Source organism: Crocodylus porosus, unplaced genomic scaffold (assembly GCF_001723895.1).
Source record: "Crocodylus porosus isolate Cpor-Errol unplaced genomic scaffold, CroPor_comp1, whole genome shotgun sequence".
Lineage (NCBI taxonomy): Eukaryota > Metazoa > Chordata > Crocodylia > Crocodylidae > Crocodylus > Crocodylus porosus.
In genome coordinates, this window is record NW_017728931.1 from 92,495,040 (window position 1) to 92,520,463 (window position 25,424).

General features: G+C 41.7%; 1 long non-coding RNA gene across 1 annotated transcript; it reads right to left on the reverse strand.

Annotated features, from left to right (window-relative positions):
* Positions 1 to 2,006: 2,006 nt before the first annotated feature.
* Positions 2,007 to 21,669, reverse strand: LOC109315586. The gene is made up of 4 exons (XR_002102545.1): positions 21,659 to 21,669; positions 21,264 to 21,266; positions 17,212 to 17,217; positions 2,007 to 2,105 (listed from the first exon to the last, which is right to left on the reverse strand). It is a non-coding gene; the product is annotated as an uncharacterized LOC109315586 (long non-coding RNA).
* Between the last annotated feature and the right edge of the window lie 3,755 nt (positions 21,670 to 25,424).

Here is a 25,424-nt window from a genome sequence, read left to right on the forward strand (position 1 = left end):
ATCACAGGCTCAATATGAGTCTGCAATGTAATGCAGCTGCACAAAAGACAAATGTGGTTTTGGGATGCATCAAAAAAAGCACTAGGTGCAAGATGCAGGAGGTGACAGTGCCTTTCTACTCAGCACTGGTAAGACCCCATCTAGAGTACTGTGTGCAGTTCTGGTATCCACATTTTAAAAGGGAGAAAGAGAAGATCCAGAAATGAGCAACAAGAGTGATAAAAGGGCTTGGAAATCAAACCAGACTAAAGGAGATAGGTATGCTCAGCTTGCACAAAGGGTACTTAAGAGGGGATACAATAGAAGTCTTCAAATACTTGAAGGGCTACCATAAAGAAGAGGGAAAGCACCATTTCTCTCTTGCTGTAGAGAGTAGGATGTTGACCAATGGCATGAAGTTGCAGCAATGTAAGTTTAGAATGAATAACGAGAAAAGCTTTTTCACTGTTAAAACAATGAGGCAGTGGAATAGACTGCCTCGGGAAGCTGTGGAATCTTCAACAATGGAGGTGTTCAAGAAAAGGTTGGACTGCCACTGATTGGGAGCTTGGACTGCCGATCCCACAATCAATGGCAGTCGAACCTCTTCTTGAACACCTTGATTGATGGAGATTCCACAACTTCCCTAGGCAGTCTATTCCACTGCCTCACTGTTTTAACAGTGAAAAGGTTTTTCCAGATATCCAATCTAAACTTAGTTATGACGATCTTAGCATACCTAGGCATACTGGAGAAAGGAGGACACTTTGCTTTACAATAATGGTGAGTACTCAGTGGACTGCCAGGGCCCTGGCCTGGGTGGCGCTCCCCACACAGGGCTCCTCCACGGCCTCCACCCAGACAGATCCCGTGGCGGGGGCCTGGAGCCACTGTCCGACCCTGTCTGTGAGGGCTGTCTGGTGGGGCCTCAGTGGCCTGGGGGAAAGGGGGCAGCAGGAGTTCCCTTACCTGTCCCACATATGCCCACCATTGGGCCTTGGAGGAGCTCATAAGGGAGGTTCAGCAGGCTGCGGGGGATTAGGGTGGCCGAGGATGAAATTGATGGGTACTTCCGTTCTCTGCAGGGTCAGGAACCTAGAGGAGAAGCCACCCAGGAGGGACCCGCTGCAGAGGTATGGCAGATGGTCACCTCCAGAGCCAGGGCTACTTCTGCTACCACAGTGTCTGCTCCCAAAGTACAGCTGGGGAACAGGTATGAGGCCCTGGCAGCCATGGAGGAGGAAGTAGGAGAGGATGCCTCCAAGGGAACTGATGCCACTCCAAGCACGGCACAGGCCAAGAGCTACTGGAACACCAAGAGGAAGAGACACGGGTCCTCGTCATCAGTGACTCCATCCTGAGAGGAATGGAGGGTCCTGTCTGTTGCTCTGACCCCATGGCACATGAGGTTTGTTGCCTGCATGGAGCTCAGATTCAGAATGTCATGGAGATGATCCCAGATCTCATCCAACTCTCTGATCAATATCCCATGGTCCTCCTCCACGTGGGAACCTATGACAGGGCCAGGGCAACCTGGACTACATCATGAAACTACAAGGCCCTGAAGGCAAAGATCAGGGAGAAAGGGGCACAGATGGCTTTTTGTTCTATCCTTCCAGTGAACAGATGTGGAGGGTGCCATGGGACATGGGAATCGGGGGAGGTCCTGTTCCCCGGGGCACCACCCGGGGTTACTAGGAATAATGGCCACAAATTGTTAGACAGAAGGTTCAGGCTGGATATCAGGAGGCATTACTTTACAGTTGGGACTGTCAGGCTCTGGAATGGGCTCCCAAGTGAGGTGGTACTCTCTCCTACCTCGGGGGTCTTCAAGAGGAGGCTGGACAGATATTTGGCTGGGGTGATGTGACCCTGGCACCCATTCCTGCCTTGGGCAGGGGTTGGACCTGATGATCTGTTCAGGTCCCTTCTGACCCTAAGCACTATGAAACTATGATACCTATGCCTGTGTTCTATGTTGAGTTTTCCCCATGCTTCTGGGATTGGCTGGTTGCCCCTGCCTCCTTTTTCTGATACCTGTGTCAGGGTTTTTAAGCTTTCTTCAGAAACACTGGGTGTTGGCTGAAGCCAAGGCTGGGCATTTTGACTGGGGCATGCCAATGATCCTATTGGGAACAAAGCTGGAGGTTCCTAGCTAGAAGGTCTTGCACCTCCACTCAGGGTCAGACCAGTTGCCATATTTGGGGTCAGGAAGGAATTTTACCCTATGGTCAGATTAGTACAGACTGTGGGGGTTTTTTGCCATCCCCTGCAGTTGGGGGTGGGGGTGGGAGGAGAGCACAGCCCCCTACTTGGGATCTCTCAAGCATGTATTTCATAGAAGTAAAACATTGGGTGCCGTGATTCCATTGCTTTACCCATTACAGTTTTATGTCTTGTGTTTTGCTAGGATTGACAATAGTCTTACAAAGAATCCAGATGATGCATTATATAGGATGGCTTAGATAGGAATAATCTGCCTCAGCAAGAAGCTGGATTAGATGATTTCTGGAAGTCACTTCCAGCTCTACTTCTCTCAAATCATTTACTTTTTAAGAGGGGAATAACTTGGTGGACATTGTACTTAAAAATATTAATAAGGCATTTCTCTTGCACACAAATGATTTATCAATCTTTTACCAGGGAATCCACCAGAAAAGAGACAGCTGGAAGCCAAATAAAAATCTTGTCATTTACTATAAAACTAATTTATAGAATATAAGCGTTCACCAGAAGAGAGCCTTACATAACCTGCTCTTAGTTTCGCAGTGCCACTGCCTCAGCTTCTCTTTTTGAGGTTTCCGTAAAAATTAGTCAGACGCATGTGAATCAACCACCACCCTTTCTTGGGAACTGCTTTATTAAAATATCTTAACTCAAATGCCATGGTTTCTTCAGTCTCAACAGTCATTTTCCAAACACCTAGTGCTACTTAGTATCTCCTGGACCTCTGATTTCAGGCTTCTATTCCTGCCTACATTACAAGCAGTTCCAGCCAAGCTTTTTCATCCAACTCATCTGAGAAACCCCTGTTCTTGTCCTCTGTGCATTCTTAGAGGGACAATCCACGTAGTTCTTGCTATTTCTTCCCATTGCAGTGCCAGACAAATTACTTTTGTACCAAGGCATCATGGATCTGCTTGTATTCAGCTTCTAAAACTTCCTTATAACAGGGTTCCTCTTCTGAGTTCAACCTAGACCTGGCCTTCTCTGGAGACCTCCCTAAGATCTTTCAGAGCCTCTAATTTTCTCTCTGGAAGACTCTTTAGCTCTGTATAGTATGATGTTGTATCTGATCACCTGAAATGAATCACTGGCTCTAGACAAACCCATCACTTAAGACCAGATGAAGAAAAACCAAGTAGAGCCCAAATCTGTTAAAAGGGCCAGCCAAGGCCAGCCGAACTCTGGATAACCTATTATATGCACGCACAGCCTTAGCACCAGAGGTTTTATATAAGAAGCTTGAGTTCCTTAAAAAACCGTGGGTGCCTAAACACGTGCACTGAGGCTGCTCTGACACACTGTAATTACAGCATGTTGGAGCAGACCTGATTAATCGAGTCTGCTGGAGTATGGTAATTACCGTGCTCCAGCAGATTCCAGTGTCACATGTATCAGTGTCCCCACACTGAAAAATCATTGCAGGTGCCCTTTAACTAAAGGTCATTTGACAAAGCACCCTCACCACTATTTTTCAGAGTGGGGACCATGAACACCACATGCTTCTGGAGCCTGGGGGGGACGGTAAGCTCCCAGTATCAGCAGCGCTGCTGGTGGCAGGAGCATGGCAGCAGCAAGCAGAGAGCTCCCACAGGTGGCCATAGTGCTGTCGGCAGTGGGAGGAATGGCAAGCACCTATCAGTGGTCGGCGACCACCCGCAGACATGGCCAGCAGTGTTGGAGATAGCCAGCTGCAATCACAGACCGCCCACGGACACTGCTGTCAGTGTCAGTGGTGAGGGGGTGGAGGATGGTGAGTGGTGACCACCTGCAGGTGCTGCCAACAGTGTCTGTGGCATCTTTTCACAGGGGGTGCACTGCCACACTCGGGGGTGCACATGCACCCACGTGCACCCCATACATGTCACCAATGGTGGGGACACTGATACAGAGCCACTCTAATTAAAGCACTCAGCACCACTGTATTTAAAGCAGCGCCCCCCCCAGACACACACACCTCCCTCCTGGAGCATGTGTATAAACACCCTATATTTCAATTCTATGCATCAGGCCTGCATGTGTAACCCCAGAAGTTCAGTACCATGACAATGGAAATAATACAGAGATGCAGGCAATTCATTATAGCAAGTTATTACCCATATGAGTTATTAGAATTGTTAGTTAACGACATGCTAGTAGGAAATGTCAGCATGAGCATATGGTACAATTGCACTCAATGTAAATTTCCATAGCAAGACTGCTTTCCTTCTTTGCAAATACCAAACCTGATCCTTTTATTCTAGAAAAGCTGACACACTTCAAAAAGTACCAGTTTGCCCTTCAAGCTAATTTTGCAGTTTCACTGATTTGACAATGCTGAATTACTTCCTGTTTCCTGAGGAAGAAAATTATAAGGTAAGCTCATATGAATTTTAGCCAAGTCCACAGTATTTACTTTGGCTGAAATAGGTATTTTAGTGAAGGATGGAATGAGCTGTGACTGTAAATCTGACTTTCTTTATGACTTTTCTTTTAGAATCATAGAAAATTAGGGTTGGAATGGATTTCAAGAGGTCATCTTGTCCAACTTCCTGCTTAAACCAGGACCATTCCCAGCTATATCATCCTAGCCAAGGCTTTGTCTAGTGACCAGGCCTTAAAAACCTCCAAGGATGGATATTCCACAACCTTTCTGGGTAGCCTGTTACAGTGCTTTACTAACCTCCTAATGAATTTTTTCCTAATATCTAAACTAAACTTCCCTTGCTGCAACTTGAGACCATTGTTCCTTGTCATTTACTATCACTGAGAACAGTCTAGCTCCATCCCCTTTCAAACCTTCCATCAGGTAGTGGAAGGCTGCTATTAAGTCAACTCTCAGTCTTCTCTTCGCTAGACTAAATAAGCCCAGGTCCCTCAGCCTCTTCTCAGAAGTCCTGTGCCCCAGCTCCTAACCATTTTTGATACCCTGTGCTGGACTCTCTAATTTGTCAACACTTTTCTGTAGCGGGGGCCCCAAAACTGGACAAAGGACTCCAGATGTGGCCTCATCAATGCTGAATACAAGGGAATAATTACTTTCCCCAATCTGTTAGCAACGCTCCTGCTAATACAGCCCAGTATGCCATTGCCCTTCTTTACAACAAGGGCACACTGTTGGCTGATATTCAACTTATTGTCCACTGTAACCCAGGTCCTTTTCTGCAAAGCTGCTGCTTAGCCAGTTGGTCCTCACCCTGTACCAGTGCATGGGATTGTTCTATCTTAAGTGCAGTGGTTTGCCCTTTTCCTTATTGAATCTCATGAGATTTTTTTTGGTGCAATCCTCCAATTTGTCTAGGTCTCTCTGCCTCACAGCCCTACCCCCAGTATCTACTACACCCCCAGCTTGATGTCATCTGTGAACTTGCTGAGGGTGCACTCCATCCCATCTTCCAGATTGTTGATGAAGATACTGAACACAACCAGCCCCTGGACTGACCACTGGGGCACACCATTTGAGACCAACTGCCAACTTGACATTCAGCTATTGATTACTTCCATCTGAGCTAGATGATCCCATTTCTATCTACCATACTGCCCATTCATCCAACCTGGGTTTCCTTAGCTTGCTTGCAAAAATGTTATGGGAGACCATATCAAAAGCCTCAGTTAGTCACAGTATATCATGTCCACTGCTCTTCCCACATCCACAGAGCTACCATGGAAGCAATCAGGTTGGTCAGGCATGACTAGTCCTTGTTGGATCAACTATAGCTTCTGCTGTCCTAGTTCTACTGACCACTGACCTATAGTTTTCTTACAATTTTTCATTCAATTCTCAGAAAAGAACTAGAAGAAAAAAGCATCCAACCAATTCATCCACTATGCACTAATCATGTTGACTATGCAAATGATTCTTAAATGGGTGCAAAATAACTAATTAATGCAAACTGAAAGGAGGAGAAAAACAAAATTTAACTAGAATCAGATTTCTGCTGTGCTGAAAAATGAAATAGATCAGGACAAGTATTGAGAAAAGTACTTAACCACGTTAGTCTAAAGTCAGACAGAAAGCAAGGGAGAGATGCACCTTGTAGACTAACTGAATCAGAGATGCTTAAGCTTTCATAAGCCACAGCTCACATACTCAGACAGCATCTGATTAAGTGATCTATGGCTCAAGAAAATTTACAGAACTCTGATTTAGAAAAATACTGGAAACCTTGCAGACTTAAACACATTTGCTGCAGTACAAAAAGAAAATCCCTATGAATTTCACACTACTAGTTATAACACTACCCTTCCCTGGAACCTATATGGAAAATCCTCAAACAATTGCAACCCACAATAGAAGAAGACATATTTCTTAAAGAGATCTTTCCACAGCCACTCATCTTAGCCTTTAAAAAAGCAACCGAACCTTGCTAACCTTATCACCAGAAGCAAACTCCCTATGACCCAAAACATACCAAATGGATCCAGACCATGCCTGGACAAGAAATGTAAAATTTGCCTGTACATCTCCACCAGTCCCACAATAACTACACACAAAATAGCAATCACCATTCCCCAATCACTACTCATGGATCCTATATCTGCCCCTCCAGACATGTAACACATCTTACCCAGTGCACCAAATGCCCCGATGGAAAAAATGTAGGAGAAACCAAGCTGCGCACCAAAATGAAAGCACACCAGAAATCTATCAAAGACCAGAATACCCGGTTACCTATAGGGACATGCTTCTCTCACTCCCTCTCCAGTTTCTCAGTTCAAATTCTGGAGGGGAACTTACAAAACACCTTTCATAGACAAGCTTACGAACTTCACTTCATAAATCTACTAGATATAAAAAATCATGGACTTAATATCCAATATATCATATATTGGATATATGATACACTACAACCTGCCTGACTTCTGACATACCAGGTAACCTGTCTTTAGGTGACCAATTGCATTCCATCACACTTTTCCCTCCACCCTCCACCTCCTAACTCCACCCTTTGTCTTCCAAACTTCCACCCATTTGCATCTTCACAGACTTCTTGTTTACTTTAGCTTCTTTGCTACCTTGGAGAACTCATAACAACAGCAGAGTCTCCCAATGTCTGAAGAAGGGTGTTTGTGGCCAAAAGTTTGCAAAGAACTTTTTTCCAACTATTTAGTTGATCTAATAAAAAATATCACATCTACCCAAAGAACCTTGCCTGTCTTTGTACATAAGAAACACCTGTACTTTTAAAGTGTCAAGTCACAGAGAAGTCCCCTTTCAAAAGGACAGATGCTTACAAATCTATGTGTATATTTGACCAGTTAGCCTGTTAATAAGCTCTCTACAAAGATATTTCTTTCTTTCTCCATGAGGTAGGTTAGGGAAAATGAATGTATGACCTGAAGAAAATGATTAGTTCTTAATAAGTTAGACTTAGACTTTATTCAATAAGGAACTATAATTTTAATGCTTTTGTTCCTTTCTGTTTTAGATACAAAAAGAACAGATCTGAAATGTTTCTGAAGTCTAGAACCCCTTTAAAGAAATGTTTAAAGCTTTTCTCACATCAAATTTATACTATGCTATTTCTTTTTCAAACCTTGGAAAATTAGCCAAGGAAATGATTTCCCAGCCCATGGGAATCTACATTGAATTTTTAAAAAAAATATCAAAACACTTAACCATGAATTAATTTTAGTAGAAAATGCTGTTCCTCAGCAGACAACATGTTTCAGAAAATTTTATTTAACCAGGGTTAATTTTTCACGATTGACCATTTTAAAAGCACTCTGTAGTCATGCATGTGTGCTAAGTTGTGGCTATAATACACTTCCAGGGCCCAGATCACTTGAACAATGTCACTTTTATATGCGCCTATAGATTGTGCTTCATACAGTCAACAGACACAGCTAAGAATCTAATGCATCCACAAGTAATGAGGATGCAAGAGAAATCTTTTGTATGACCAACACTTATTTTTATCCTTAGTAGATGTACTGTTTTTCAGTTATGCATACGAAGCTATAGTCGCCCTTGCAAAACAAGCTGCTGAAGTTTGAAGAAAAGCTGCTACTGCTCCATGATTTCTTGGGAGATGCACTTCTGGGTGTGTGCCTGAGTGCTCTCCAGGAAAAAATCCTCTCCATCTGTAGTTAGAATGTCCTTGTCTAGCACAGCTGTCACTGCACCAACCTTCAAAAGTTGTACATAATGCTACCCTGTCTTTCTGCAATCTATAAAATATAATCTATTGCTATTTGTTAGGGAGTTCTTGTTCTGAATTAAGGGCAAAGAAAATACTACGCATCTATTAACCAGATCTTCTTAGTCATTCTTAATAGCCTGTATTTTAACTCTTTCCCACAGTCACAGTTTGAAAATAGTCCATTGGAAATATCCTAGCTTGAAAAAACCAACTATATTTTGAGCCTTAGAACTTGAGTTTAAAAATATTTTCCCCAATTAAGGATGAATCAGGAAAAACAAGTCAGATGAGATCTTTCTTGCTTTTTTTAAAACTCTTTTTTATTTATTTTTTTGCAAGTTACACACTGAAGGATCTTCACTTTTTTGGTATTATTTTGTAGTGTTTTCTTTGCAAGAAGCAATTTCTACAAAATCTCCTTCTCATTGAAAGAGAGTAAAAACCATTACTTTTTACAAGTCACCACCCATGGCATTCTGCCTCTTTGACTTTCCCCAAGTGCTGCAGAAAGCATCATTTGCCTAGTATAAAGCAACAGCCACGTAGAAATCTCCAGGGGAAGGCACTTAGCAACAACCACCACTCTAATCCATGACTATGATTTTAGGTAAATTTTAGCTTGTACCTCTAAATGATAAGTCTTTTTTCTTCTGATTGAAGCAGCATTGCTGGAGGCTTCTTAGACACTAATTGAGAGGAAGATACATCCCCAGGAAAAGCTCACCACTAACTTCTAACAAACCGTTTATTTAAAAGGAAACATTAAGTCTCTCCCCAGGTGGGACTGATAGAGTGAAATAACTGTCAGTTCTACAGACTGAAAACAATATTTGCACCCAACACATTTTGCAGGGTTAACAGTTTCATATGGTCTTTGATATTTCTGTCATTTTTCAGCCAATGTATTTGTTCCAAGTTGTGGGGCTTCAAAAAAAAATCAAAAGCAAAAAACACCTCCCTCCAACTGAAACTGAATCATCATAATTAAAGAAAGCAACATAGCCAGCATAACAAGAGGAAGAATATAACTGTATAAAATCAAAAATAGAATTATCTGTATTTTAAACAGGAATTCAAATATGTAGTTCTTTCATCTATACTTGCTCAATTCTAAATCCCAACAGAGGAGAAATCCAATCTGGTAAATAGGAGAGGTAAAGACATCAATCAGCTGATCCTAACAATATTTTGATTTGTCATTCAAATAATATCCTTCCCAATTCATGCTATCACTAGGAAGTTTTGTTTCTTTTTGGATACAGCTTACAATATAAGGCTAGTTTGCAGCACAGACAAGTGACATTATCTCTTCTCACCCGAAAATTTTATTTAAGAATTAAAGTTCTATAATTTGATAACTTCACAAGAAAAAGTGAACCTTTTTCTTCCCTATGTTACAATTTCAACATTCCACATTCTTTGCAAGGTGATTATGTGAAAGAGTTCAAAACACAAGGAAAACAACTTCAGAAAGATCCTAGGAGAGTTCTCAAATTTTAGTTTTTACCTTTTTTGGGACTCTATGGGTGCATCCCCTTAAGTGGGAACGTGCATTCCCCAGGGATAACTAGCAGCTGGCACAAATATGTGCTGCTGCTAGTTATCTCAGGGAATGCCCCAGCACATGCCCAATACGGCTCTCATGCATGGCCATGGGTAAGTACTTCTGAATTAACAGCATCAATGTTACCCCCATCAACTTTGTAGTGCACACATCATGAGCTGTGTCACCAGAAACGAGCTCTACCACTTCACCCTTTTTCAAAATTTGAAATCTACTCCTAGTACATGTAAGCATGAACCAAATTCTAGTATTAATTAATGCAGCACAGTCTCTGGAGTAACTTCAATAGTTACACCAGTGTAAAAGAGTAGAATTTGACCCATTACAATATGTACGCACACATACATTCACATACATACACATTCTTCTGCAGATATTACATCAGTTGAAATAAAATGATTAAAAGGATTCTTGGCTATTTCTATCAGTACAGATGAATGCACACATAAAAATGGAAAGCGCTGGACCGTGCTGTCATTTCTCAAAAGGAGAGTAGTAAGGAGCTTGGGATGAGGAAGGAGAGGTTATCAGCTTATTGCACATTTCATCATCAGTTTCTCATGTACAATGAACCTCAAACTGCCTGTGGCTCTGGGATTAACCTTCATGAATCTATGACAACAAAGAATACTTTAGGGCTTTGACTTGTATGCATATTTTCATCTAAAAAAGGAGTTGTACAATAGATATTTATTTTCCTCTTTTAAGGTTTAAAAGGGGTTTAACTCATGTCAGTTTTGTTTATGTTTTCCAAGCTTCAATTCACTGCAAATTTCACTAAGGATATATTTCTGTCCTAACTGAAGAGCAGAGAGAGAAGGAAAAACCCACACCAAACCTGCATTACTCAACTACTTAATATGCTTATACTCCTTATTTTGGATAAAAGCAGAAATTACATTTTACAGGTCTTGAAAAATAGTATCTGTCAGTCTGGCTATTAAAGTACTTAAAGGAAAATAATCAGTGAATTGAACATGTATGTGTGTGCATATGTAGAGGGGGAAGGGAAGGAGAGTGAGAAACAGAAACGCTGCAAGGAGGTACAGAAATCGCATTTCTGCTAAGCTTCTTACTAAAGCAGACCCTTTTGATTTAATGCAGAATCACAGAAGAAACGTTCTCTGTTTTATCCACCTAGGTTCTTATACGAATGTGTGCCTCCATGGATCTTCACTTTTGAGTTAGGAGACTCTACGAGAGTTCAGAAGAGTAAAAGACCATAATTTAGGCATGAATGGTGGCAAAAGGGAACTTTGGGCTCCAATAGTCCCGAGTCTGTGCTATGACCCTGAAGCAGGGGAGGATGGTTGAGCTATGCTGTGCTGATCCTCCCCGGTAAATGGAAGCTCAGCAATGTCAGGCCTAGAAACTCAGGAGACATAACTGGCAGAATTTGTCAGGAGTTTTCAGTCAATGGTTATACATGGAAAATGCAGTTTCTAGAAAATTGTAGGACACTGTTTTGCCAACAATTTTTAGATCTTCCATTGGGAAAACTGAAATGAATATTTGGTTCCATTGAAATGTTAAGTTCCGTTTGCCAGTATGCTACAAGGGAGTGTGTCATTCTGGTACTTCATGCCACAGGCGGCTGATAGGGAGGGCATGGGGCAGGAGGTATGTATCCCTCCCTTCCCCTGAGATTGGCCCACGACTTGGCACCGCTCAAGACGGGACTGGTGGTGTGTTGGGGAGTGGGAGGCACTAAGCCATGGCACAGAAGTATAGGAGTGGATATGGGGCTTTTAGCCTGCCCCCAGGCTCACCCACAAATTGTACCATTGAAAACAAACCCTGGGGGTCTTGAGTCAGCAGGCCCTGGATTATTTAGGCTTTTATTAAAGTCATGACTTGAAAGGAATGGGAAAACTAGAGAGATAGGCAGAGAGGCATGAGACATTTCTGACAGGAAAAGACAAAGCAGGAGTTTAAATCTTGAAAAAGAAACATATAAGTAGCAGCCCAGAATCAACCAGACTGTACTCATTGGACATTTAGCTTGTATAAAACCAGTCAGATTTAGCCAGTCATTGAACATAGTTAAAATGATAAGAACAAGAATGGTGGGAAAATGTTATTTTGGTAAGTTATTTTAACACACAAATATTCTCGCCAAATAAACTACTGAAATGGCTGCAAAGATGCCATATGTACCAGACCCAGCAACAAACTTTTGTTTACACAAAATATTTTGAAAAATGCTTCATGCCAAACCACTTCATGATCATGTTTAAGATGCTTGGTTCTAACAGAGTTGTCAGCATTCTTAGTCACAGAAAATATATACAGTGGATTGAACTTGGCAGTGTAAAAGTGGTCTTCTTAAAACAATATTACTGAGATAGGGGATGTGTCGCTACAAAACAATGTGCAGAAGACTAATTCTACTGTGCATCAGCACAGTGGGTAAAGCCCATGGTAATGTGCTAATATACAGTAATTTAATCTAATGCACAGTAGCATCACAAAAAAGTTCATCTGCATTAATGTGCAGTATCCCTGATCATAGCGCATTTAGTACCTGTCATTATAATCTTTGAAAATGGAAAAGGAAGTCACAGCTCAGCTGTGGGAGTGAAGAAAAAGTAAAAATGTATTCAATGAAGTAGCTCACCATGACTTGAAAAAGAGTCAGAGATGAGGGGGACTGCACTCAGTGGGCACTACAATATAACTTATTCAGATGGGCTATACTAACATATCCTAGGAGCAAGCACAACTAGGGGAAGGGGAAACACCATCTTCCTGGCCTTGAATGACTCAAGTGTAGTTAGAAGGTGAAGGCCACAGGGGTCACTGTGGGGAGACTGATCCCTACAAGGGTCTACAAATGCCTCCAAATGCAAGGATCTCAGCCACACAATTTATGGTGATGGGGGATTGGGACTGCTTTTGGGCTTTCCCTTTAGCTTGCTCCTTCAATCTTTTGCCTAGAGGAAAGCAAGACTAAGGGACACCTGAACTCCAAGGCCTCTGGGCTTGAAACTTGCATGTAGGATGTCACCCATGTCTTTGGAAGCATCTAAAGCCTGAAACTGAGGAGTCTGGGAGGCAGGGTACTTGCTGGTGGTAGTGTCACACATACTTGAATGACTGAGCTCTGTTCAATCAAAATTTGGAACTTAATTAAGAACTGATTTGGTCCTGGAAATGATTTTTTTTTTTAAAGTAGTAGGTTCCCATCAGTATGTTTACCCCATATGGGCCACGTGTTTTATAGTCATATTCAGTGTTGGCTGTAGTTTAATCAACTTCATAGTTTCCATTACTGAGCACATACTACTTTTGGGAATAATTTAATGTTATACCATGTACTTAATTAGGTTTCTTTGTATATGAATATAAAATGAGGGGTTTTTTTCTCCTACACTGATTAGGGGAAACAACCTTATCTTGTATTCAAGTAAATATAGTATTTTTCTGACAGTCTTCCATTCTGCTGCTGGCCTCACTCTCCATCTCCTCCTCTGCCTCTACCCCAAACTCTTTCCTTATCATCAAGTCTTCTCCTCTCCTTGATTTATACTTGCTTCCCCTTCACACCACTCCATACAAGAATCTTGCCCTTTCCTTTCCACTAGAAAATAATCCCATTTACAGCATCTCACAGATACGTTACTTCTACATTTGAGAACTGTCATTCTGCTTGTAATGTGGCATCCCTTCTTAATCTCTCTCCCTCCTTGTATCAGAGCAAAGAACACATTTTCTGGTTTCTTCATACTACACTTCAGCATGATAATATCGTGATTCTGATTCAAACTTTAGAGTGCTATTGTAATGTAAAAATAACCAATAATGTGCTATATAATAATGTATTTTACTTAAAATGCAACTAGTCTTTCATTTAAGGATTATATCTACTACTATAACTGCAACCAATAACAATAATAATTACATATAAATAGCACTCTTCTCAAGAGATACATTCAAGGATTATTCTAATTTTATATATGGGGAATATAATGCCTAAGGAAAGGAAGTAACTTTCTCAAAGTTATATAGTAAGACAGAGAAAGAACTGAAAACAGGACTCAAGTCATATCACACCATGGGGACCTATCCAGAAGACCACTCTACAGATACTACAAGACTCTTGTCACACAGTGACTATTAATGATGTAAACACCCATCAGTATGATGCATGTTCTATTTACAAGAACATTAAAATGAGAAGGCATTAATCAATTCTGGTCATATGAAAAACAAAACAACCACCCCACAGAAACTAATGTGTGTGTTATCAAATTGAATTACTATATAAATTGATAATTTAAACTGGCACTTTACAATATTTCTAAAATGTTGTAATTTTTAACCTTCAGTGGTTAAACTGAAGCTTTACCCAAGGCAAAAGTAGGTTATAAGCCTAAAGGCAGCCCTTCATTCATACTTCTTATATTTGTTTTTCACTTTCCTGCTTTTTGACACCATATTCTTATGAAGTCAGTAATGGTATCCGTTGCTATTATTCACCATTTATGCATTACTCTCTATTCAACTAGTATTTTCTTACAGCAATCCAAACATTTTGTTTTAATTCTATTAAAGAGTTAAAAAAAACCCTAATTTAAAACAACATCGGAGGCTTCATTTTCAGAGCATGGTGTTCCAGGTCTCAATCTAAACAGGCAATTTCTCTTCTACTAACTTGCAGCCTATGTTTACCATTTATGAATAGCACACTTGCAATCTTATGTTTCTCTAACAAGAAGACAATGACAAGCCCCAAATAAAAAGATCAGATTCCAACAAAATGAAGTAGCCTATGAAGGTTAGAGACAAAGCCTACTTTCAGGGACTTCAGGATTTTCATCAGAGATATCTGCAGCAAGCCATATCCAGGTTGTCATTTTGCATACAGCTGAAGTTCAGTCCTAAAATAAAATCTTCAAATAGGGTGGATATTGGAGAGCAGGAACAACCAGGCTATATCTGAACAAAGAACCACTGAACAAAAGACTGGTAAAAGAAAATGAATTTCGTCTGGTCAAATTTGACCAAAAGACTCAAGAATAATTTCTTATTGGAAATAAACTAGGAAATGAAATATACAAACAGACATATGTATGCAGGTGCAATTTTTATCCCAGTAAGGTAAATTTATAATATCATTGTAGCATTTGTTTTCCCAACATATGCAGTACCTTTCTAAAATTTTTATTTTGTTAGCAAAAACCATATATGTTACTGGACAGTTCAGGGTTTATCAAGAAGATAAAATATATAACAATGTAGAAAATCATTTTGATTAGCATTTATTAAACCATGTGAAAGAATTATACCACATATATAGTTTGACCTGAATACTATACGTAAGTACCAAGATAACTGCAACCCAGATGTAGACCTACCCATGTCTGCAGAATCAATATGGGGGGAGAAAGGGTCTTCCTATTGACTGAAATGGGGAAAATGGGCATTTAACAAGGGATTCTGAAAGTTCTAATCACAGAAACTATTCATTTCAGTGTATTTAACCCCTTCCCCCACCCCATATTTAGACCTTTTAGTTGACATAGATGACACTGCATGCATCAGTGAACTCTTCAGACAGGTCCATTAATTTGCTTCTGGATGCTAATTTTAGAAGAACCAGAGATACCCTTATTAACTACCGATTAAGTCTAAACTGCATGACATAAATTCTTTTTTCTTCTGCCACAAGAGCTATAGACTGCAAACATAATACCTCATAATAAAGTTATTCATATCAATAAAAGACTCCCCCACCATCTCACTCCATGTCAGCTGGTGTGTGAGCCATCTATCAAATAACTAAAGATGTGTCTCAGTACCAAGATAATATACTGATTAATTCACTTTAAACCAGACAGATTTTGACAATATTGGATTCTAAGTGTTCTAAGAATAATCTTTACTTTAGTCTATATGGAAAAGACAACTCGTTTTCCACACGTGTAGGGAATGGTGTAATTATAATAAGGATACAATTCAGATTTAGTGTTTATAAGAGGAAGATACAGTTTGAGGTAATTCTCACGAAATGTATGCTTTTATTTTGTTAATGGGCATTAATCAGCAGCAGCATTTGCTCTGAAACCAGTCTTTTTCAAAAAGGAAACTTCAAGCCTACAACAGTTTTGCATTTAAGTTGCAAGAGTTTACTATTTAGACACTAAATTAGTCAGAAGTGTATGCATCAACACTTCTGTGTTGTTGAATGAAGGAATCTATTTTTGCAAATAGCAATCTTATTTTTTAAAGACAGTAATATCCAGGATAAGTTTAAATTATTTATAGGGAGCATAAAGCTCAATGAGATTTAAATCCTGAAAAGAAGTTCCTTGACTATATTTGCCTACACATTTATATTACGTTTATGTGAGGAGTCACGGCTTAATGTGTCAAATCAAAATGAAGAGGAAAAATAAGCATCACTGGTGAGGGATGTCTGTCATTAATGCATTACTGTTTAGCATTGTTTAAGTATGCTAGCACTTTAGCTAAAAGTGTTTGAATGCTATAACATCCTACAAGGCTTAACTACTTAGACTAAATTTAAAAACAGGAACAAGAACACCACTACCACCACAAACTTACAGAAAAGTTCTCAGCAAGCACACTGTACCTGTGTATTAGTATATACATAAAAGCTACATAAAGTACAACTCCCTCAATTTTTCCAAATATTTTTTTTTATTCCTTGTGCATGAAAACTGCTTGCTATTCCCTTTTTTCCTGTTTCCCTGTTTGCTATTCCCTTGCTAAATCTAGCAAGTTAACTGGGACCCCTGGCAGATGTTAAAATAATAGCATGCTTAGGATCTGAGGGATTTTATGCCCCTCCACTGCACATTCTGCCATGCCAGAAATTCTCCAGAAGTACATAGGTTGTTTACCGGGTATGCCTAAATGGGACGCTTTACTGCTCAGTACAGCTAATTACTCCATAGTAAGTGTCACCATCTACACATGCTGACCTTTACCGCACAGTAATTTCCTCTATTCAGCAGTTAATTTGCTACCTGAAAATGCAAGTGGCAAATTAACTGCCAATAATTACTGTGCAGTACAGCACCCATAGACAGTTGACCAGGAGCAAATTTGCTCCTAGTCAGCTGGGCAGCAGGAGGTAGGAAATTGCTCCCTGGCTCCAGAAGCTGCCTGCTGCAGGGGCAGGCTCCACCACCAGAGTCCAGGTAAGGACAATATCCCCCTGCCCCAGAAGCATGGAGCTCCCAGACCCTGCTCTGCAATAGCAGACTGGAGGTTGGGAGCTTGTTCCCAGCCCCTGCTCTACAATCGCTGCTTCTCTGCTAGCTGCTCCACCAGCAGATCAGCGCAAGGGACTGGGACCTGCCCCTCCTCTGAAGCTCTTTCCAATCTCCCTGCCACCGATCAGGGAGCCAGGGCCAGGTGCTGCCTGCTGCTGGGGTAAGGGAATAAGGTCCCCACCCAAGCTGTACCACAGAGCATGCTCTTGGAGCAGGCAGCTCCAGGGGACAAGGAGCAATCTCCCAGCCCCCACCTGGAGACGCTGTCTCCTGGCCCCATGCTCCCCGTGGGGAGTCTAGAGCTCTCCCTGGCTGCTGCAGGGGGCTGGTACAGGGCCAGAGGGGGTGGGAGTAGACTGCTGCCAGGAACAGTAAATCTGCTTCCCAATGTATAGACATCTGCCTAGTTATTTACTCTAAAGTAAACCCACGTCACAGCATTTGCACATGTAGATGTGCTCAGTGTTTTTAGAAGCAGCCTCAGTCTTTGGTGTCTGGATTTTACTTTGCTGAATACTTTACTGTGCTGGAATAGTGATATATCTGGTGATACAGAGTTTGACTGCATCAGCCAACAAAGTTGATGCTTAAATGAGACTCTTTTATTAAGATGGTACAGCGTAGGTTGTTGAGCAGTCTCTCAGACAAGCTGTTCTGTACTGCTTCTTGGATTAAAAGTTGATCTGGGAAAGATTACAAGCTTTAGACAGAATACGATAACACTGAAGGATTAGGACTTGAACATTATACAAATAGGAGGCTGATCAACCTAAACATCTTTATGGCTATTAATTTATTAATTCCTCACACAATGCAGCATAGATCCTATACATTCACAATTTGTAGAATAAATGTGTGTTCTATTCAATTGCCTGCCCTTTCTCCCTCTTTGTTCTTTTAAATCTCCTAGCTGAAATCCTGCCCTCATCAACAGATCCCTCAACAGCCAACCAGCCCAGCTCAAAACTGGTCTGGCTACTCTCTATTCTCTAAAGCTCTAATATAGTTACTATTTCAATTACCCTTTGCTCAGACAAGATTTGATGGAGGCCAAGTGCAGAAAGAACACTAAAGCTATAGCTGAACTGATGGTCAGGGCACACAGAGCATTGTAAAAATGGCAGATTCCACTCTAAGACAACCCTGGATGGATGTGGTATCAGACTTCAGCGCTGTAGCTTAGAGAGTATCATAATGAATATCTGTACCAGATCCCACTGCAACTCAAGGTAAGTCACATTTGGGCAGCAACCCACTGGCTTTGACTTTGTGGCACCCGGCTCTCCCCAGCTCCCAAGGTTACACTGTAGCCTCAGCCAGAGTTCGCATGCTGTGCCCAAATGCCAGCCCAGCCCCACCCCTGGGCTGTCACTGACAAGAGTCAGTGAAGCCCATTTCCAGCAATCTCCCCCTTACTCACTCCAACCAGCTGAGCCACTGTCTAGTGTTATCACTCAGTGTGTGGATTTCATCCGCCCTATCTGCGCATTTGTAAAGATTACAGCTTTTGATTAAGTGCTGTGCTGCTTGCTGGACACCACATTCACACAGGGGGCTGTCCAAGATGTTCATCTTGTGCAGCATTATTTTGAAGTATCCATATCCAGATCCTGGTCTGTTTAGCTTGACCTACACTCCTCTGTCAATGTCATGTCCAATGGGGGACTCATTTGGCATTGCTATAAAATGTTGTAGAAATAGATTTCAGACCGGATTGGTCTGAACAGTCATTTCCATTAACCCTACCCCTTATCTACATTTAGTGCAACACACAAGGCCATAGTACCCAGCCTGTCAGGCTCTCTACAGGACCAGAAACCTGGCAGCAGAGGAGCAGTTAGGGTCTGTCTTCCTATGTTATTTGGTCTACTGCCCTAGACAGTGGGATGGACATCTCTGTGTGTAAGTTATGCAGCCTGTTATGAGTCTCTGCACACTGTTAAGTACAGTGCTGAACACTTCAGTGCAACAAATTCTGGACTGTACCAGAGTACGGTAATCTGCTAGGGTGTATACTAGTGCAAGTGTGGTGATTTTGAGCACTTGGAAGTTGGCACACCATGTTGTGCTGGCTAAACATCTTAAGGCAGCTACTCATGCAGAGATCTTATGGCTGACCTTCTGAATGTGATGTTTATAGGTGAAGGAACAGTCTAATGCAACTCCTTGGTAAGTTGGGGTATGCTCACAGGGAAGAATATACTTGCCTACTCTGATATGCAGTGTGCTTTTGGCTTGACAATTGGCCATAATATCCCCAACTGAACTACTACCTTTCAAACACCCTCCTCCTAATCTCCAAACCTGGAATGAAGCATTGGCTCCAGTGTCGATGTACCCTACTGTTGCTTTGGGATTTATCAGTCTGTGTTACATTGAGTGGGAGGGACCATAAATCTGGTTAACTGACAACGGGAGACCCCATCTCTCAATGTCATGTTGCCTTCCTGAGAGGCGAGTGCATTTATCCAAATCAACCTAATGCAAACCCACATGCAGACACAGTCCAAGACACTGAAAGCTTTTTTAAGCCCCACAACTGAGGTTTTATAACATTCACAACTCCGGGTTATACTAACGTGCCCCTGGCCACTGTTTCACAGAGCACCTATTTATGAGCACCTCTGCAAGTAAGGAACAGCAGGAAATGAGAAGTCTCCTTGGAAAACCCTCCCCCCACAACTCCCTCCCTCCCTCTCCTCCCAGAAAAATGAAGAAGGCTCATCCCTCCAGGCCCAGATGCTTGGGTTCCCAGCCCTCCTGGCTCCCACAGCAGGGAGCTGGAACCCAGGCATCCAGGTTTTCCCAGCTGGGAGTAGGAACACAGGCACTCCATGGTGTGGTCAGTGCTAGATAGTGCACCGCTGCGTGGCTTCTGGCACCAGGTAGGGAAAAGAGTCTGGACAGGAGACTTACCATAGGTCCATTTGTGTCTCCCTTGTCTCCAGACTCTGCTTTTGAGAGTGGGAGGCCTGGTTGCAGGCCCCGAGATGGTGGATCCAGGATGGTCAGCTGGAGATGTGCACAGACTGTACCAGCAAAACGAAGATGAAATGAGTCCTCGTTGTGGGGGGTTGGAATGGACAGGTTGGCACCTACTTGCACCCATGCTGCTGCAGCACTTGAATGAGCCATCCAGGCCCAGAAATGTGCTGCAAAGGTCTAAGAATGAAGTCTACAGCTGTCTGAGGGAGGCCACCATCATGGCTATGGAGCTGATAGTCTCAGGGCCAGGATAAGGAATTCATGCACAGAATCAAAGACTGCTTGGGATCCAGCTATGGCTCCCCCAAGTGGTGCCAGCACCACCTCCCACAGGGAGGCTGTTGCCCTCCCAGGCAGGAGTGGTGGGACGGGCTGCCTCTCACCTCGCCCCCAGCATGGGAAGCCCTACTCTAGAGCCTTCTCCTTGGAGTGACATGCCCATGAATCCCACAAGCAGGCAGGCCTGGATGGTGGATATGGGGAAATGCTCCACACTGCAAATTGATTGGGAGATGCTGGGGTGTGGGGGAGCCCTAGAACAGGGGATATGGTGCATGGGAGCTGCTGACCCATGGTCCAAGGAGCCAGAAAGGCATCCAGAGAGACCCAGACTGGTCAGCAGCATTGGGGTAGAGGAATACTAGGTTGTCTGAGACCTGCTGCCAGGGCCAGCATTAACTCAACCCACCTTTCAGAACCAACTCACTCCCCTCTGCCACTGGCAATTGCAGGGCCCTGAAGAGGTTCCAGATCAGTCCTAGAAGGGCATGGGGTGGCCCAACAGTTCACTGGACCAGACCACTTTGGGCCCAGGTCCCACTGTGGGGGAGCAGTGCAGCCTCTGTGAGGAAAGGCCCTGTAGACTCGAGTCCAAGTTCTGGAGTGCGCAATGTTCTACAGTCTTTATTATCTATATGAACAGTTTGGTGGCTGCAACATATTTAAACCGAGGGAAAGTTTCATACATGGCATTTCCCTTGCTGCCTCAAGGTTTCATGTCTGTCGAGCTGAGCACCTGCCTCCGCTCCCCCCCCCCCGTGTCATAACCACCTGGTGTAGCCAAGGTCTTCCCCACTCTCTCAGTGTTAACTAAGAAGAAGATTCCAAGTTCTGGAGCAGTTAATGTTCTATAGTTTTCGTTTAATACACACACTAAAAGTTTGGCAGCTTCAACATTTGATTAAAACAAGGGAGGTCTATTCTTTGGGTTACATTCCCCTGTAGCCCTGTTGTGTGACCCTGGTGGGAATTGGGAAGAGACAGGGGAAGAGGGATGGTGCTGGGGAAGTCTGGGTTATGGGCAGCAGCGCCCTTGGTGCAGGGCTAGAGGAGCCCAGGGCAGGAGACCCATGGCTGAGTGCTAAGGCAGAGGCACTCAAAGCTCTCCAGCCCTACTCATTCAGGGAGGGATCCTGGGCCATGCAGATGAGAAGCTACTCAGCCAGGGCTTCGTGGATGCAGACAGCCTGCCACTGTGCAGGGGCAGGGGCACCAGCACCACTGGGGGTGGAATTCAGGCATCCAGGGCACATGTGTGCATGCACACAGAACCCAGGCATCCAACACATACCCGCACACAGTTGAAGGGCACAGGGTGCAGTGGATGGGCATGTGCAGGATGGCTGGCTGGTGGCTTGTGGCCATAAGCATGCATGCCATGATGAGTCGCTGCCGCATCAGGCCCAGGTGGGCAGCCATTATATTCCTGCCAGCCAGTCAGGGATGACTTGGCTGTTTGGGAGCCCAGAGAGCCTGCAGGACATGCTGGGAGGCATGTGAGAGTACCCCCCCCCACCCTTACCTGCTGGACTTGGGCTGTACAAACAGGCTCCAAGCCCTTATTTCCCTCCCCCGCCAGCTCCTACAAGGACTAATGTGTGTTCTGCTTGCTCATGACCTATCCTTGGGCACTCAGAGTAAAGCTCAAAAGATAGAGCACTTCTACCTTGGACTTCTTGAATGCTAGTACTTAGTCAAAGTTTCATCAGAAGCCAGATCTACAGACAAAACTGAATATATTATAAACTTAACCAAAATTTCCAGAGCACATATTAGCTTCTTCTTTTACAAATCTGGAAGTCTACTTATATATTTATATTATAGAAATGTAAGGTGGATGATTGCCATCGAAGAAACACTTGGGCTAGGGATAGAAATTTCACATAACTTGGTATAAGTGAACAGAAGAAGCCAGTTCAAATCTGTAACGCAACAGAAGTTCAGTACACACAAAGCACTTTCAAAATAGCCAAAACCAGTTTAAGATAAACCTGAATGGATATAGGATCAGACTTAACTGATTTAGGTTAAAAAATTAATAAAAGATGGATTTCAGTTTAGACATACTACAAAGTGTGCAGACAGCCCTGTTAGTTATCCCCAGGGAACTAAATGTCTACGTTCATCTGGATGCAGCCAGAAAGATCACATCAGGTCAGAGTGTTTTTGACACTACTGAATCCTATTTGAAATTTATGGGTTTATTTTGTGAATAAATATTGAATGGCACTCTGCAGCACCCTTAAAAGGATCTTGCAGTGCAACACCACCCTGGATGAAAATCAGTAGTTTAAGTCAGTGTCTTGCAGTTGAAACATTTCTGGTCTCAAAAGATAAATGTTGTGCTTGACAGCTGCCTGTTTTATTTGGTCTGTAGTCTGTTTCATTTTAGTAGCTAGCTAAGTAGAGGAAGGGAATACTAAGCAGCACTGCTAACTCCCTAGAATGAAATAAATGATAGTTTCAGAGAACTGTATGCAGCAACTTATCTACTTGGTCCTATGGAAAAGTCCTATGGAATCATGCTTTTAAGAGTAAAAAAAATGTAAAAGAGAGAGAAAGAGCTTGCCAGAAGCTAAGTCAGAACCATGAACAAGTAACTTCTCCTTGTTTATGGAAATAATAGTTTTTTTCATGTCCACCAGCTGCATGTACAAACTGTATAGAAGCACGTGAGCAGACTTAGAAACCTACAGTATTCATGTTGTTAATATATATCCAATGATTTTATTTCAGTTAGGCCAGATCAAAACCATCACCCAAGAGGATTCTTTTCCTTCTATCACTGAAAGAAAAAATTTTGGTTTAACCAATAAATAGTAGTGGAGTGAGGGTTTAGTTGATTTTTTGCTGAAGCAGGCAGCTCAATAAACACTGAAAGTTTCAGTTCGGTATTAGAGACAAATCACTATAAAGGAGAATCCTTCTTAGGCTAAGAATATTTAATTTTGTAAAGCAACTGTCTTGTGTCATGTAATTTTTTTTTTTAATTCATTGTATTTAGTGTTTTCTAATCTGCTGGTATTTATTTTTTTGATCAAAATAACCCATTAGAAGTTATGGAATGGCATATTTTAATCACGCTTCTTTTAAGTACAGGCTGGATACATAAGCACAATCAGAAATAACTTGATTTTTGTAATCAGTCAGTAATCTTTCATATTTACTTAGGCTTCAGTCTTCTCACAAAGGATTCCATATTTAAGTTTTGCCATTTTTCTATAAAATAAATAAATTATAGAAACTAATATCCTTCAGTGAAAGGCTAAGAAACTGTAGCTGTTCCAGAAACTACTGTCATTCATCTCTACTTGTGTACCACCTTCTCACAATTTTTGTTCAATCTATCTTTTCTGTAACAGTGACCGTATCTTTAATGAAGTACATATTTCTACCATCATTATCTCCGTTGCAGTCTAATCTCAATATAGAAAAGTCTCTCTCAGTTTATTATAGCTAACAAAAGACAGAGTAAACATTAAGTCTGTTGCACAATATTCATGCTTCTGCCTTTCTTCCAAACTACATTTTGTGTGTGGGCCTCATGTTCCTGTTGTCAAGAAACAATCATATTACTGGCCTTGATTAAAAGACCAAAGGCTGTCCATAGTAGAATGGCTTTCCTTCTCAGAGATAGGGAGGGCAAATGGCTTATGTACTTTACAGAGAAGCAATATGTCTTACCAAGAAGGGATTTAATTATTGCAAGTAGTTTTGTAGAAAATTATGATCTAACAATTTTATCATAATTTTTTTCAAATTTCATATTAACTTAATAAGGAATTAGAAAATATGACCCATCCATTGTGAGTACTTAATAGTAAAGATGCTTCATAGCACTTACCTTACACCTTTTTTTTAATAACCTTATAACAGTTCAAAAGATATGGATATATTGATATTTGGAGATCACTTTTAATAGGAAATATGAATAGTTTTAGCAGGAAATGCCTCTCAAGATAGAATCTTTCAAAATGAAAAAAATTTAATACATGGAAAGCTTTACAAGATAAGCAGTCTAACTTGTTACACCATTACAAATCTAAAAATATCAGCAAGGAATTGTCTGAGTACAGACTTGCACAAAATTGTTCAAAATCTCTAAACAAAGTCATGTGTTTTTTTTAATCCCCATGTTAAAAACAAATGGCAATATGTAGTCCAATGGAACAATTATATACTTATTTAAACCCAGGCAGCCAAGCACTGTCCTCATTTAAACCTGAGCAACCCTAGTACGTGTCCAAAGTGTTTCTGTACACAAAAACACATGCAAATAAATAAAACTTGGGAAAGATTAGAATGTAGATGTTTTCATGGTTAATTGGTGCACATTATCCAACATTTACATCAATGATTCTCTCTCTTTATTCACTTATTTTGTATTCTAAAGAAAAGAAAGGGAGCTTTTCAGCTGACCTAATGAAAACACTGCAACGATAAATGAGAAACCAACCTGTGTGCAGTGGAGTACAGCTGGAAAGAATGCTAATTCTCTGCTTCAATACTGCCTTCAAAGAGATTATTCAAGCCTCTCTCTGACACGGAACACAGTGATCAGCCAACAATCACTAGAGATGAAAATAACCTTTATCTGTTTTAACAAAAAGGTGAACTAAAAAAAATCAGAGTCATGCCCAACTGTTTACTATTAGCAAAGTGACTTTAGTTGGTGCTTATTCAATATATTCAAATGGTAGATTGGTTACTGTGGAGCTTGAAATTATGAAATTAGCCTAATCTCAATGTGGGGCAAAAGAAAAAATTAAATAAGCAATAAGTAAGATTCTTAAATTCAGAGAAAAGCCATTTCTGGCAAAACCCAACAGATGCTTGGAAATCAGAGAGACTGATTAAGTCCTAATTTCCATTTAGGACCTTGAATCCACAACATCTGAGGTTTTATTTTTTAAAAAGGCAGGAGGCCATTTATAGAATTCATATCTGGAGATGAATATCAAAACAACTATGAAGTGCAAAGGTGCTCAGATGAGGGAATGTGGCACAACCACTTCCTTGCTGAAAATGTCC